This window comes from Rhinolophus sinicus, chromosome 18 (genome assembly GCF_057876585.1).
Source record: "Rhinolophus sinicus isolate RSI-liver-muscle chromosome 18, RSI-T2T, whole genome shotgun sequence".
Lineage (NCBI taxonomy): Eukaryota > Metazoa > Chordata > Mammalia > Chiroptera > Rhinolophidae > Rhinolophus > Rhinolophus sinicus.
Window position 1 is genome coordinate 65182038 of NC_142518.1, and position 11145 is coordinate 65193182.

The 11145-nt window shown below is 32.5% G+C and overlaps 1 non-coding gene across 1 annotated transcript; it reads right to left on the reverse strand.

Moving 5' to 3' along the window:
- Nucleotides 1–3772: 3772 nt before the first annotated feature.
- Nucleotides 3773–3881, reverse strand: LOC141569837 (U6 spliceosomal RNA). Its single transcript, XR_012493617.1, has one exon. It is a non-coding gene; the product is annotated as a U6 spliceosomal RNA (small nuclear RNA).
- Between the last annotated feature and the right edge of the window lie 7264 nt (nucleotides 3882–11145).

The window sequence follows — 11145 nt, forward strand, 5'->3', positions numbered from 1 at the left end:
GATGTAAAGTACAACATAGAGAATATAATCAATAATATTGTAATAGTTATGTATAGTGCCAGGGCTGTACTAAATTAATCGGGGGGATCACTGCATAAATTATATAAATGTCTAACCACTATGCTGTACATCTGAAACCAATATAAAATAATATTGAATGTCAACTGCAACTGAAAAAAAATAATTTAAAAAAAACATTTATTTTGGTTACTTAGTCCAATTTTGCCAAAAATATTTTAAAATTCTGTTGATTCTGTTGGGGAACTTGGCTTTCTAAAGGAATTTCTAAGTCCCAAATTTCACCAAGCTTAGACTTTCAGTTCAGAGAACATTTTTCTTGATGGTCATGCATTGATTTACTTACAAAAAAAAAATTACAGAATCAAAGAAAGTTTCTTCCATGTGCTTATACAAAAGTTGACTAATCAGTCACCCTGCTAGCAATCAAAGAACTCTTGATAGTTTACTTCATTCTCAAAGCATCTTCCAAAATTCTTGATCCAGAAAAATGTTTTCCTTCACCATTGATTGCCTTCTTCTATTGCTGCTTTGTCTTTTGTCTCTTTTGTATCTTCTTGTTATGGTTTCTTTTCTAGATTTTTTTTTAATGCATTGAATTCTTCATTGTCATATTTCCACCCCACTTTTGTAGTGAAATCTTTGTATGTAAAATTATCTGTTACATTTTTCTGTGCAATTATATAGAGTTCTCATTCTTTTTTAACCTAAAAGTAATATACATATGTATGGTATACAATGGTTAAATATATATGATATATAATGGTGTTATACATACACACACAGTGGTTATATATGACATGTGTGTTAACTATTATACATCATTTAGAACTATTTTGTCATTATTCTATATCATTTTGTAGTTAATTCATTTTTAATTAATACACTTCGGACCTTTCATACAATCTCAAATTTAACAACTCTTCCAAGTAACATTTAAAACCTATAGGACTATTATAGTGAAGATGTTCATTACGAGAGAAAGAAATCCAGGCAAGTTCCAACTATCATAGAATGTTGCTTTAGCAAGATTTATTTCTATACAGGTAAAATATGCATGCCACTTTCACCTATATGATTACTTTTGGAAGAAGTAAATTTGTCTGAAGATATCTAATGAAAAGAGTCAAATGTCAAATACAGTCTGAACAGCTAACCTTTGGATTTGGCTTAAACTTGGTAATTTATTTTGTACCCTGAATGTAAGCACTACCCATTAATATGCAGTTGTCTTCTTGATATTTCCATTTGAAAGTCTCAGTTGATTCTCAATTTAAAATATCTGAAATTAAGCAACCCAAATGTCCACTGATGAATGAACAGATAAACAAAATGTGGTATATACATACATTGGAAAGTTATTCAGCCTTAAAAAGGAGAGAAATCCAGCCATATGCTGCAATATATGTGAATCCCGAGGAAATGATCAAGACACAAAAAAGCAAATACTGTATTATTCTACTTATATGAAGTATCTGAAGTAATCAAATTCATAGAAAGAGAATGTAGAATGGTGGTTACCAGGGTCTAGGTGGAGAGGGAAATAGAGAGTTGTTTTTAAATGGATATAGTTTCAGTTTTGTAAGACGAAAAGTTCTGGAGATTTGTTGCGCTAAAATGTGAATATACTGAATACTATTGAACTATACATTTAAAAATGGTTAAGATGGTCAATTCTATAAGTTTTTCCCACAATTACAAACTAAATGTATATGTATATATACCTAAAATTAATATGATATATTAAAATTATATACATGAAATATATGAAATAAAATGTGTATTCTTCACCCCACATCCACTTTTTCTTAAGTCTTCTCCATCTCTACAGCATGATTCAGGTGAACAAGCCAAACACTTGTGATAAATATCAAAGGATAAAATCTACCCTTCATGTTCCACAATGAATCCATTGCCAATTCCTGCTAATTCTACCTCTAAAATATTTCTTCCATATGTCCACTTACTTTGAATTCCACTGTTCTGAAGTTGATGCAAACCATTACTGTTTCTTATGTAGACTCCTAATCTGTTTCCTATCACTCACTTTCACTGCCCTCCAATACAGTATTCTCACAGAATGCAATATATTTAAAATTGCAGTACATTGAAGTATGCCATGTTACTGATTAAAATTCTTTGGTGGCTTCCAATAAGATAAAGTTTATAATCCTTCACATGGTCTTTAGTGCTGTACACCAGCCTCATCTCAGGTCACTCTTACTCTCCATCCTGACATTGTTGCCAGAGTGGTCTCCTTTCATTTTCTCCATTTTTTTTTTTTTTTTTTTTTTGTACCTCAAGGATTTCATGCATGGTGTTTCCTCTGCACTAATCTCCTCTGGAAAAAAAGTCCTATTTACCTTTCTGATCTCACCTTAAATGTAATTTTTTCAGAGCAGATTCATGTCACTACTAAACAATGTTTTGTTTTCTTTTTTTTAAACAAAACATGCATAGGGAAAAGTGCACATAACTTAAGTGTAGAGTTCAACGAATTTTTCGAACCTTAGGAACACATATCATCAACACTTTGATCAAGAAATAGAAGGTCCCTTATGTGATTTTCTAGGCACAAACCCTATCCTTAACAGTATAGATCAGTTTTGCTTGTATTTGAATTGTATATAAATGGAATAATAATGTAGATACTCTACTATATGAATGAATCAAAATCCATTCTACTTTAGATAGACATTTGAGTTTTTTCCAGATTTGCCTATCATGACTAATGCTGCTGTGCACATTTATAACATTGCTGTGTGTGTGTTTTTGTGACCAAATGTACAAATTTCTGTGGTATATTTGCCGAGGAGTGAAATTGCTAGGCCATAGAATATGTTCTCATTCATCGTTAGTAATATTGCCAAACAATTTTCTTAAGTGTTTGTATCAATTCACACTCCCACAAGTATAACATGCGGATAACAATTTTTGCACATTCTCACCAACACTCGATATTTACTGTTGTTTTCCTTTTAGCAATTCTGATATGTATGTAGTTAAATTTTGCATTTTCCTGATGACTTGTGAAATTGAGTACATTTTTATATGTGTATAGGTTATAAGAATGCACTTTTTAAAAAGGGTCTGTTAAGGTCTTTTGCCCATATTTCTATTAGGTCTTTTGCTTTTTCCTTTTGAAATTTTCTTTTCTTTCTTACAGATTTTGAATAATTGCTTATGTATTCTGAACATGAACTCTGTATTGGTACTTGTGTTAAAAATACTTTCTCAAACTATACAACTTGCATTTTCACTCTTTTAACAGTGACTTTTGATAAACAACAAAATTTTAATTTAAATATAGTCCAATTTATTATTTCTGCCTTTATCAGTGAGCACATTTTGTGTCCTTTAAACAAATCATTCTCTAACTCCAATGTATGTTGATTCTCATAATTTTTTAAAAGCTTAATTATTTTTAGTTTTACATTTACGTTTGTAATCCATCTGGAATTTAATGTTGTATGTGACATAAGGTAGTATTAAGATTCTTCTTTTTTTCAAAATGGATATTCAATTGACTCAGCACAATTTATTGAGAAAACCACGCCCCCCCATACCACAGCATTGTTATTCTTGTCATCAATAGATTGATTGCTATGTGTGTGAATCTATTCCCGGATTCCATATTCGGGCTTTTTAGTCTATTTCTATGTACTTGTACCAATACAATGCACTCTTAATCCTCTATTTTTAAAAATAGATCTTAATGTTTATATCCTCCAACTTTTTATTTCTTTTTTATTTAAATAATATGGAACGCTTCACGAATTTGCGTGTCATCCTCTTGCGCAGGGGCCATGCTAATCTTCTGTGTATCCTTCCAATTTTAGTATATGTGCTACCGAAGCGAGAACAACTTTTTACTTCTTAGTCAAGATTTCCTTGACTATCCTTGGCTATTTTGCATTTCCTTTCAAAAAACCCTGCAATTTTCCACAATAAAACTTGGTGGCATGCCTCTTAAACTTTTTTCACTAAGTATGAGGTGGGGTTTTGCAGACAATCTTTATCAGACTAAAGATACTTCCTGTCTCCATAAGTGCATTGTTTTGGTCTTACCATGAATGTTTGTTTTTTTAAATTATTTTTCTGCATTTATCAAGATAAACATGATTTTCTACTTTTTAAAAACTGTAATGAATTGTATTGGTTGTTGTTAAATCACTTTGGAATTATTTGGATGAACTCAATTTGTCATGCATTATATCACAGGATTCGATTTGCTAATACATTGTTTAAAATATTTGCATCCATATCCATGAGAGAGAAATTTTTTAGAATTTCCTATTATCTCAGGTTTTGGGGTCAAAGTCATACTGTTCCATAAAAAAAGTGAGAAGTGTTCTCTTTTTTCCTGTTCTTTGGACAATTTGGTGAAAATTTGCTATAATTTTTTTTTATTAGTTTCAGGTGTACAAAACAATGTAATAGTTAAACATTTATCATTTATATCGCTCACACAATAACTCCCCTCCCTCCATCTACTATCCCTCTGACATTGCATACAGCCATTACATTTCCACTGCCTCTATTCCTAATGCTGTATTCCGCTTCTTGTAACCATACACACACACATATATATATATACACATATATATACATATATATATATATATATTTATATTACATATATATTTATATAAAATAGTAGTTGATATTAATTATTGTTCAGCTTCAGCTTCAGGTGTACAGTGCAGTGATCAGGCGTCTACATCATCCCTGATGAGACAAGTGTCCATCGGATACCCTACAAAATCTTTAATTATTGATTACATTCCCCAAATTGACTTTCTTATCCCCCTGGCAATCCTGTGGTTACTGATTGTGCTTTCTAATCCCCTCACCTTCCCCCTTATCCCCACCCCGCTCCCATCTAGCAACCTTTAGTTTTTCCTCTATGTCTCTGAGACTGTTTCTTATTGGTTCATTCATTTATTCTTTTGTTTAGATTCCACATTTAAGTATGATCATATGGCATTTGTCTTTCTTTGTCTGACTTATTTCACTTAACATAATGTTCTCTAGGTCCATCCATATTGTTGCAGATGGTAAGATTTCATTGTTCTTTATGGCTGATTAATACTCTGTTGTATAAATGTACCACCATTTCTTAATTCAGTCATCTACCAATGGACATATGATTTTTTTACTAAAAATTCTGTAAAATCTCACTATTGAAGCCATTTGAAGCTCCTGTGTTTTGTTTGTTTGTTTGCTTGCTTTTTGTGTGTGTTTTTTAAGGGAAAAATCTTTGTAGCAGAGTCAGTTCATTAAATAGACATAGATAGAAGTACTCAGATTTTCTGTTTCTAATTAGTGAATTGTTTTTTTAAAGGAGCTTACTCATTTAATCAAATTTGTCAAAATTATTGGTATAAAATTTTTCATGATGTCTTATCATTTTCATATTTGTACGATTTACAGTGATGCAATCCTTTTTCTTTTCTGAAATTGGTAATTTTTTCCTCTCTTTATTTATCTTGCCAGAATGTCATCAATTTTATAAATAGTATACAGAAACTATTGCTTTAATCATGATGTAGAAGAAAAAATAAATATTATATAGTAGGTATTTTTCTCTCCCTCATGAGTTCATAGGTTGGTTCTATTTCAGTCTGTGGGTCCACTAGGCTCGGTCCAGTGTCAAATTAGAAATGCTTTTGCTCCATGTTTCTCATCATTTTCTATAAACTAGCAAACACTCTAGGCATGTTCCACTTGTGTTAGATTACAAAAGTGCAAGTGAGAGAACATAAAACTGCAATATTTTCTTAACACGTAGATGTGGAACAGACATTGTGTTATTTCCACCCATATTCTCTTGTCCAAAGCAAGTAATAATGCCACGCACAAATTCCCATAGTGGGGAAGTAATCTTTACCCACAGTGGAAGGCACAGTAAAATCACAATGCAAAAGATATGGATGCATAATTCTATTAAGTGAGAGAGAGAAGAGTTGTCAGCAACAATCCAATTTATCACATTATTCTTGTCAAAGAATTAAATTTTGGCTTTGATTGTTTTCTACATTAAACATTTGTATTTTATTTTGTAGATTTGTTCTATATTTATTAATGCTGTCTAATTTTTTATGGGATTGATTTGTTATTATTTTGTTATATTCCTGTGGTATAAAATTAGATTATTTGATTTTCAGCCTATTGTATCAAATATGTGAATGGAAGAATGTGAATTTCTTTCAAAATGATTTTTTAGCTGTATCCCATAACTTTTGACATGTTGTATCATTATTATTATTCAGTCCAAAATATTTTCTAATTTCTCTTGAAGTTCTTAATTGGCCTATATTTGTTTGCTCCCTTGAGGGGAGCATATCACTCAATTTCCAAGCATTTGGTACTTTTCTAATTATTTTTTATTATTATCAATATCCAGCCTAATGCCACTGGGTTAGAGAACACATTTCTCATAATTTTAATTATAAAATGTGCTTTATGATCTAGCATGTAGTCATGTTTTTAATGTTCCATGTGTACTTAAAAATGTGGATTCTGAATTTATTAGGTCCTGTATTCTGTGTATTATTTTGCAACAAGTGAATATGCGCTATTGTGACTCTTTAATATATTTATTTATGAACTATATTTGGAAGAGTTTTGTAATGGTTGCTTTAGGACTCACAATATACATCTTATCAGAATATATTTCCAATTTACACTAGCTTATTTCAGTGAGATATAAAACCTTACTCTTATTTACCACATTCCCTCTCTAACTCTTGTTATATGCTATTATTTTATACATATTATGTCAATATATGTTACAAACCAAACAATATATTTTTATAATTATTACTTTATATAATTTTGTGTTTTACATAACCTGAAAGAATAAAGGAGGGCAAGTACTCTATTTTAACATTTCTATTTACCATTTCTCTTCATTTCTTCCTGTGGATTTGATTTATTTTCTGGCAATATCACATTTCTCCAGTACAACTTTGTTCTCAACCCATTTTGTTTGTGATGTTATATTCAAATACATTACATTTATATGTGTTATAGACATGACAATACAATTGTATACATACAATGTTCCCAGTAATCTTTTAAAATTAGTTAAGAGAAGAAATGAGAAAATATGTGATTACACTGTCTTTTATAATTACATACATGAATACATGTACTGGTGAGCTTTATTTTTTTATATGGACTTGAAATACTCTCTAATGTCTCTTAATTCAGCCTGAAGAACTTTTTAGTGTTTCTTGTAGTGTTATTCTAACATGTTTTCAGTTTTCATTCTTTTGAGAATGTCTTAATTGAAACTTCAAACTTTAAAGAGAGCTTTTCGTGGATAGATAATGTATTATAGAATTGTACACTTGAAACCTGTACAATTTTATTAACCAATGTCACCACAATTTATTTAATACAGTCAAATCAGAAAAAGCACAAACTTTCTGATAAACATTTGTTACAGGATTTTTAAAAAATGGTTCTTAGTTGACAGTTTTTCTTTTGTCACTTTGAATATGTCATTCTACTGCCTTCTAAATTCTAGCTTTTTTGATGATAAGTCATCTGCTGGGAATATGGGATCTACCTTCAGCTGGGAAGTCGACTGGAGTAGTTTTTCCACAACATATGCAGGAAAAGGGGGCCGCAGTCTAGATCCTCATTATATAGTAGGAGTTGGGAGTGGGGAGGCAAGTACCAATCAGCTGCTACTACTTGCTCAGTATAGGCCTTCTGCAGCACAGAAATGTTGAAAATGGGATTTGCTGATGTTCACCAGCTAACATAACCATATGGAATAACGCTGAATGACTCCTTAGCCTCTTAGCATGGCTTATCCAGCATAATATGACTATAGGTACTGGAGGTGTGTATATGATAAGGGCTATAGAAAATGCTTTAAGTGCAATGCCATACCCTTGTAAACATGCTCTTCCTCTAGTGCAAATGAATCATACAAAGAATAATTTTGGGGACTTTGCAAAAGTCTATAATTTGTAAATGAGCATGTGTATGTGTATGTGTTTTAAACTCCCTTAGATAAAATGAAAATTTTAAATATCCTCGCTTTTTTCATTCATCCTTGCTAGTCAAAATATTCATTGCAACAAATAACTAAATATTGACAATGTGGCTATAATTATTCTTCAAAAGTTAAGTGTTTCAATATGAATATATGTAAAACATTATACTTTTCAGAACACTGGGGTAATTCAGTCAATATTTTCTTCAGTGTACTCAATAATTCTTTAGTGGATGAAAGTAACAGAGTGTGTCCCTGGTGTACTTTCTGTACATTCAAGGAACAGTATACCCACAGGAACCCCTGGATAATACTTGAATAAGGCGCCAGCAGAAATGTACAATATTTCAAGCTAAAGAAAATTAATTCCAAAGAATTTCCCTACTTCAACCCAAATCTCAATGACGTCAGCATCCACTTCATATATGAAACAATATATGTGCCTAGAATTGGTGTTACTATTGCAAATTATATATTTGCCATTAGAAATGTTAACAAAACTCAGTTTGTGTAAGAAAATAAATTTTATTTCTAAGTTTGATATATGTGTTCCTCTCTCTACCTTTAAGAAACCTAATGGGACTGAGGGGATTTTTTTAATTTATAAAATTAAGATTCTGCTCCAATTTACATGGTTGAGAATATATATGAACTTACATTTCCTTTTCATTGTTAAAGAACATATGTATATTAAAAAAGTTTGTTTCTTCTTTAATCTGCTTAAAATCTGGCCACCTCAGTTGGCCTCAGCAAAATACAAATGGCAGAACAGAAAAAAGTATACACATTCATTTGTACAGTTGAAAGCTACTTTAGTCATAAAAAAGGAATCAAAATTAGATTCTCAAATTCAGGCAACCATGGAAGTTTTCACCAATGAATGGAAAAGTTCAATGGAAGTTACATTTGGTGACATTTCTGTGTGTGTGTGGTTAATGACCAAATTGATTCCATTTACTTCTTTTGCTATACCACTGGTGTGTCGATATTCATTTGTTACTTTAGGTTTATCATAAGGAAAAATAATTCTAAGGTCAAGTTTAATAAACTGGAACTCAGATTTGTTCTTCATTTTAAGCTGCCGATGAAATTATGCGTTAGGCAAATTACATGTTTTGCCATATATAATGCACTCTCATGTATAATGTGCAATGATGTTTTTGTCCCAAACTTTCAGGGGAAAAAAAATCTTTTGTTTTAATTTTTTAATTCAGATTTTTATTTGTTTACATATAGGTTTTTTAGCATTTAGTTTTTAACATTTTATAGTATGATAACTTTTATGTAGCAAATAATTACAAAACACAAAAACAGATACAATGTACAAGAAATTTTTGTACCGGTAATAAATTTATGATATTTACACATCATAGAAGGCCAAGAACTCTCTGTCGTTGCAAATTTGTCATAAGTTCAACAAAACCAATGATCCCATTCCAGGGTATTATTTTGCATATGGATACCGTTATTGATTTCTAGAGTTACACTTTTAACTTAGAAGCATAAGCAAAATAATTAAAAACATTTATATACCAGAGGAGCCAAAAAATGTATATACATGACTTGTATTCATCTTTTGTTATTGGTATATATTGAGTTTTACAATTTTAACACAGTTTTTCCCCTTTTTTCAAATTAAAGTTTATTGGGGTGACAATTGTTAGTAAATTTACATAGATTTCAGGTGTACAATTCTGTAACACATCATCTATATCTCACATTGTGTGTTCACCACCCAGAGTCAGTTCTCTTTCCATCATCATATATTTGATCCCTTTTTACCCTCATCTACCACCCCTTTTGCCCTTTACCCTCTGGTAACCACTAAACTATTGTCTGTGTCTATGAGTTTTTGTTTCTTCATTTGTTTCTCTTGTTCCTTTGTTGTTTTCAGTTTTATATCTCACATATCAGTGAAATCATATTTTTCTCGACTTTTTTCTGTCTGACTTATTTCGCTTAGCATAATAATCTCAAGATCCATCTGTGTTGTCGCAAATGGCACTATTTCATCTTTCTTATGGCAGAATAGCATTTCATTGTGTATATATACCACAATTTCTTTATCCAACCATCTATCAAAGGACACTTTGGTTGTTTCCATGTCTTGGCCACCGTAAATAAAGCTGCAAGTTTTTTCCTTTCTTAAAATGTTTATACATTTTTTGGTACCCTCTGTAGATACAGAATTAGTACTACCCATGTATAATGCACACCTTTATTTTTCCCACACAAATTTGGGCAAAAAAAAAGTATGCATGGCAAAATACGGTAAGTGGAAATCATACAAACATTTTAAGTGGTTAATTTTCAATGTCATATCATCTCCCATATGTTAATTTTCTAAGTCATAAGTACTCATTGAACTCTTATTGGAAGCATGGGGCTCCTTAGTTCCCTTGGTGGAGTAGTATCAGTGAAGCTGAATGGGGGCTGACCTTCTATCTCTCACCCAGTGGAAGCAGGAGGTGTTAGATTTTCCTGCCAGAGTACTGGCAATGGAGTTGAGCATCAATGTGCACATCCACTCTCAATTGTCACCAAAGAGAGTTAACAAGGTAATGTGAGGCAGAGCTATTATCCAAGCTCCTTTATTTTCACCTCAGCCTTAGCAGGCCTCATTGAGGAACTGTGCCTACGCGGCCACCTGGTGTCAATGAGACTGAATAAGGTGGCATGAATTGGAGCTAGTCAGCACTCCACTTTACTTGTGGTGTCAGCAGGGCTTGGGGGGCGGGGGTTGTGTCGTGCGGGAGACCCTGCTCGCTGCGCCATTTGTCATGCAGGGCGTCCCACGGGGTCTCTGCTCCCACTCCCCATACAAGAACGCAGAATATGGTGAGGCCGAAAAGGAACACCCACGGAGCCATAGGTAGGGGAGTCATACCACTATATTCTCTCTGGCGGCACTATACTCTCACTGGAGGCTGGATGCACACTGTCCGCAAACCGCCATCCACGCTTGCCAGCCCAGCCGCCATCTTCTTGCTAGCCCCCATTCTTTCTCTCTTTTCTAGTGTAGCCACAGCAGTTATATTAGTGGCCAATGGCTCACTGGTTACAGCTGACGGCCAACTAGCCACAGCTGATGGCCATGCAATCACAGTTGGCCATTT